Genomic DNA, 5,952 nt, shown 5'->3' with positions numbered 1-5,952 from the left:
AACAGGCCCGTAAGAAAAGAAGAAATTGAACAGATTTTTCAAAAAAAAACTCTCCCCGCTCAAAGAAAATACTAGACCAGACAGCTTCACTGGAGAATTCCACCAAACACTGAGAGAAGTGCTGAAACAAATCCTACTCAAACTATTCCAGAACATAGGAAAGGATGGAATACTCCTGAATTCATTTTACGAAGGAAGCATAACCCTGATACCAAAGCCAGACAAAGACACCATTAAAAAAGAAAATTACAGACCAAGATCACTTATGAATATAGATGCAAAAATCCTCAACAAAATCTTAGCCAACAGAATCTGACACCATATCAAAAAAATAATACATCATGACCATGTGGGAGTCATACCACATATGCAAGAATGGTTCAACATTAGAAAAATAATCAACACAATCCACTACACATAAATAAAATAATGGAAAAGAACCACCTGATCATATCAATTCATGCAGAAAGGGCATTTAATAAAATCCAACACCCATTCATGATAAAAAAAAAAAAAAAAACCCTCAACTAAATAAGAGTAGAAGGAATATTTCTCCACATAATTAAGGACATATATGCAAAATCAGTGGTCAATATTATTCTCAATGGAGAGAAACTAAAAGCATTCCCCCTGCAAATGGGAAAGAGCTGAGGATGCCCTCTATCACCACTTCTATTCAACATATATTGGCATTCCAAGCCAGAGTAATAAGGCAAGAAAGGAAAATAAAAGCCATCAAAATTGGAAAGGAAGAGATAAAACTATCCCCATTTGCACATGATATGATCCTATGCATAGAAAGTCCCAAAGACTAAGCAAGAAAACTACTGGCACTAATTGAAAGATTCAGCAAAGTAGAAAGGCACAAGATCAACATACAAAATATGTTGGATTCCTCCACACTAATGAAGAGAACTCTGAAAAGGAAATAAGAAAAATACCATTTACAATAGCTTCTAAAGAGAGAAAATATTTAGGAATTAATCTAACCAAATATACAAGACTTATAGAAAGAAAATTACAAAACACTACTACAAGAAACTGAGACCTATATAAGGAAGGAACATATCATACTCATAGACAGGAAGACTCGATGTTGTGAAAATGTCAATCTATAAATGAGACATAATCCCAATCCAGATTCCATCAATATTCTTTAAGGACAAGGAAAAGCCAATCACTAACTTTATATGGAAAGAAAAGAACCTCAGATAAGCAAAGTACTACTGCAGAAGAAAAACAAAGAAATATGTCTCACATTTTCCAATTTCAAAACCTACTATACAGCCATAGTGGTCAAAATAGCCTGGTATTGGTACAGCAAACACATTGACCAATGGAACAAAATTAAGAACCTAGAAGTATATCCATCAACCTATGGATAGCTAGTCTTTGACTAAGAGCCAAAACCCATGAAATAGGAAGAGAAAGTCTCTTTAACAAATGATGCTGGCGATACTGGATATACAAGTGCAAAAAAATAAAAAATGAAACAAGATGCAAACCTCACACCATATGCAAAAACTAATTCAAGATGGATTAAAGACCTAAATGCAAAACCTAAAACTATAAAGACCATCAAAGAAAAATTAGTGCCAAAGTTACAGGTCCTAATTTGTGACATAAATAGACTATCAAAGATAATAAAAAATGTATAAACATCAGAAGATAAACTAGATGGCTGGGACCTTCTAAAACTTAAATTCTTATGCACTCCAAAGACTTTTCCAAAAGTAAAAAAGAGAACCTACAGATTGGGAAAAAAATATTCAACAAAGGACTGATCTCTAAAATTCATAGAAAATTTCAACCCCTCAATAACAAAAAGACAAACAAACCAATTTAAAAATGGACAGAGGGCATGAGTAGACATTTGATCAAAGACATCCAGGTGGCCAATAAACATATGAAGAATGACTTGTGATCATTAGCCATTAAAGAGATGGACAAAACGTCAATGAGATTCATCTCACCCCAGAAATAATAGCAAAGTTCAACAAGACAGAAAATAAGAAATGTTGACAAGAGTGTGGAGAGATTAGAACTCTCACACACTGCTGGTGGGACGGGAAAACGGTGCAACCAACGTGGAAAACATTACAGCACTTCTTTAAAATGCTGGAAACAGAAACAACCTATGTGCCTATCAGAAGATGAAAGAATAACCAAACTATGATACATACATACTATGGAATACAACGCTATAGTAAAGAATAATGAAGATCTGTGAAAAGTCTCATAATGTGAATGAACTTGGAGGATACTATGCTGACTGAAATAAGTCAATAAGTTAATCACAAAAGGATAAATATTGTATGATTCCACTATTGCAAGAAGTTAATGAAAGGTTTATCTATGGTAGGAAACTTTGTTGGTTACCAGGAACAGGAGAGGAACAGAGGGAAGGGGAGGAAAAACTGCTAGATAGGTAAGAGACACAAATAGATTTGGGTCAAGGGAAAGAAAATATACCAAAAGTGAGTGACCAGTAAAACATCACTAAGGAAAAGGAAATCATGAAGAGATGCACAAGAGGTACAGATAACAAAGGTAAACACTATTACATACACAATACTGCATTATCAGTAATAACAAACATTAAGCTATGACAGGATACATAGGTAGACAGGTAAGATGATCAGGGATTGGTAGGCAACAAAACTATACCCATGACCATATATAGATTTAGCAGATGATATTTCTACATATGTATTTTATGTGTTGTAAAAATATACATGTATATAAGTAGAGAAAACAGGGAGCAAAGTTGTGAAAATATCTTAGCCATAATCAAACACCTTAAGGGAATGAGTTGCTGGACCTGGAGGCTCAGGATCATAGTCTTGGAGGGGCACCAAGATCAATCGGTATCTCCCAGTCTATAAAGAATGTTCTATCATCCTACTTTGGTGAGTAGTTATTGAGGTTTTTAAAGCTTGTGAGCAGCCATGTAAGGGACAGCTATTAGTCTCTCCTCATTTGGAGAAAGTAAAAGTAAAGAAAATCAAGATGTACAGAAACAGTCCATCAAACTAATGGCCTATGTGAAACCCAGCCTCCACAATTCTGAGACCAGAAGAACTAGATGGTGCTCGGCTACCACTGTTGACCATTTTGAAATGAATCACAATAGAAGGTCTTGGACAAAATGGGGGAAAATATAGAACAAAATTCAAAATAATAAAAAATAAATTTAAAAAGCCAGGCTAACTGGTATGACAGAAACAGGTATAACCCCCAAGACTATGACCCTTAGACATCCTTCAAGCCTGGAACTGAATTTACTCCTATGGCTCAACTTTCATCCAAGTGACAGAAAGTCCTGTAAGGTAAAAAAAGTATCAGGAACGTATGCACTCCTTACAGCAATCAACCTTATGAGATCAAAACGGCAGCATTTTACCTAGAATAAAGCTCAGAAGGCAGGAATGGGTAGGAAAGAAGAATGGAAATGGTAAACACAGGGAGGAAGTGGGAAGAGTGCTAGTACATTGTGGGGATTGTAATGAATGTCACAAAATAAAATGCATATGAATTGTTGAATGGAAAACCAATTTGCTCCACAAACTTTCATTCAAATCACAACAAAAAGTAAGATGAAAAAAAGTGAGAGAGAGAGAGAAAACAAAACACAATAGCCAGAAGAATAGGAGAAAAACCAGAAGGATGTCCTGTTCACTAAATTTACATTATCCTTCCTGGAAGCAGCCTAACTAACTCTACTCCCTTTCTTTGTCCTCAGTTTCCACTTTGTGGAAACTGTATTAGGAGCCTAGACCCAAAGAGAATTATCTTTCTAAGATGTCTCATACATCTTTTACTTTAGCCCCTACCCAAAAATAATAGAAATACATCTTACATACCACTGAACAGACAGGTGGTTCTGAAGGGAACTTTCTGAGGGCAGGGATATTATATTATTAATCATGAGAAGGAGACATTGGTGACTCAGAGATACAATTCTTGCCTTCCATGTGGGAGACCTGGGTTTGATTCTCAGCCATTAGACCTTCGCCCAGCCACCAGTCATCTGTCAGTGGAGGCTTGGATGCTAAATGGGTATCACTGAGGTTTCCAGACTAAGGCAGTCTAGGAAGAAAGGCCTGGGTATCTACTCCTGTATGGTCAGTAACTGCAACCCCCCCCCCCAAACAGATCTCAGATTCCGTCTTATTTAGCCATGCTTGTAAGAACTGCAAGCCATTTTCCTCCTCCCTCCCTGTCACATATCCCCCTACTGCCCACTGTCAGGTATTAACCACCTTTGCTATAGCGTATTAACTCGTTGTTAGCATAGCTTTAAGCAATAAATCTTGCTAGCCAACAGCATCTTATCAGAGCATATGCAGGTGGTCTCATAGAACACTGCCCAGGACCCCCTCTTGATCAGCCCTGGTGCCACCAAATCTGAAGCCAGTCACACAGCCCTGCAGTTCTAGTCATATAGCCCCCATTCCCAATTCCCTAAACTCAGATATAAATATTCCTGTAAAATGGGAGGTCTTAGCAATCATCTTGGCTCCATCTCAAACCCCTGCCACTGGATGCTGAATTTGCTAGTAAAGTTTGTAAGCCTGCTTTCTTTTGACTTTTAAATCCTTTCTCTCCTGATTCTCTTTCTTCCTATTCTGAATAAACATTCATGTCACTGCCTATGCCTCTGACTCTCCTTACCTACACAGGAGGAAGTTTTACCTCACTGGGAAATTCCCAGGACAACTCCCAAAAATTAGCCAGTGAAAACACTGTAGATGGCAATATTCCAATGTGCAACTAATTATTAAGATTGCACAGAAATGAGCAGTATTTCATTCCATTGTGCATGGGGTCACCATGAATTGAAATCAACTAGACAGTAGTTAACAACAGTAACAATCTTAGGAAGGCAACTCATTGATAATGCCTATTAAACTGTAATCACAAACACACTTACTTTTAATGAGTGGAGGAATTGTGACTTTGTAATAATGAGAACTCAGCAACAATAAGTTGAATACTTGGAACATCTCTACCACAAAGGGACTTTAATGCTTCCAGTCCCCATAGTCTTACCTCCTACAGCAGGCACCATGGCTTCTCCAGAAGATAAGCACCAAGGGGAATAGCTTAACGCCAATAATTACTGACTGGTTTCAAAGTCCACCACGTCAAGACAGATGATGAACTCTACTCCAGTGATGATATATTCAACAAACTTGGAACTTTCTCTTGTCTCAAAATTTTATAGGATTCATAGAATTCAGGTCCACTTATTGTTCACATAAGCCCTGTTATCATTCCTAGCCAGTGAATAAAAGTAGAATTTTTTTTTTTTCTCCCTTTGAGAAGACAATGCTCAAACTTCTTACTATCCTTCAGAACACTTCTCAGGTCCCTTAATTTGCTTTGAAAGGCATATTATGCTAATTAACCACTCCCTCACAAGGAATAAGATTCCCAACCATGACCATGACCTGTATTTGTGTGGGATTGTTTTTGCAAAAGCAAAACATTTTATAAATACAGCTTAATTTGCTGATTTAGCATTTAAAAGAACTTGAAAATAAACACAAGGTCATTTATGTCTTCATTTTTGTACAAGCTAATACTGGAATGAATCATTATGATAAAATGTTCTTTTGTACTTTAACTCTTTGGCATACAGAATTTAAAGCCAAGTATCATTTGTATCTATCTGTCTAACTTGTGTGTCATCTCTACCAAAATTTCTTCAAGTTTACATTCTTTTTCTCAACCCTTAATATTTTCTCACAATACAAAATAATCATTAAAAAATTACTTTAGGAGAAGGTGGAAGATGGCGGACTAGGTAGAAGGACTGCACAGACCCTCTTCAACAAAGAAAAGGGAAACCAATTGACACAGACACAGAAGTTAATCTTGGACCCCTGAGCCTTGAAGAGAAGGATACAGAAGTAGACTAAACCCCAACTAGCAGAAGAATTTGTGTGA

Source organism: Orycteropus afer, unplaced genomic scaffold (assembly GCF_000298275.1).
Source record: "Orycteropus afer afer isolate SDZICR_OR568_19922 unplaced genomic scaffold, OryAfe1.0 scaffold00143, whole genome shotgun sequence".
In the NCBI taxonomy this organism is placed as follows: Eukaryota; Metazoa; Chordata; class Mammalia; order Tubulidentata; family Orycteropodidae; genus Orycteropus; species Orycteropus afer.
This window is presented reverse-complemented; position numbering follows the sequence as displayed.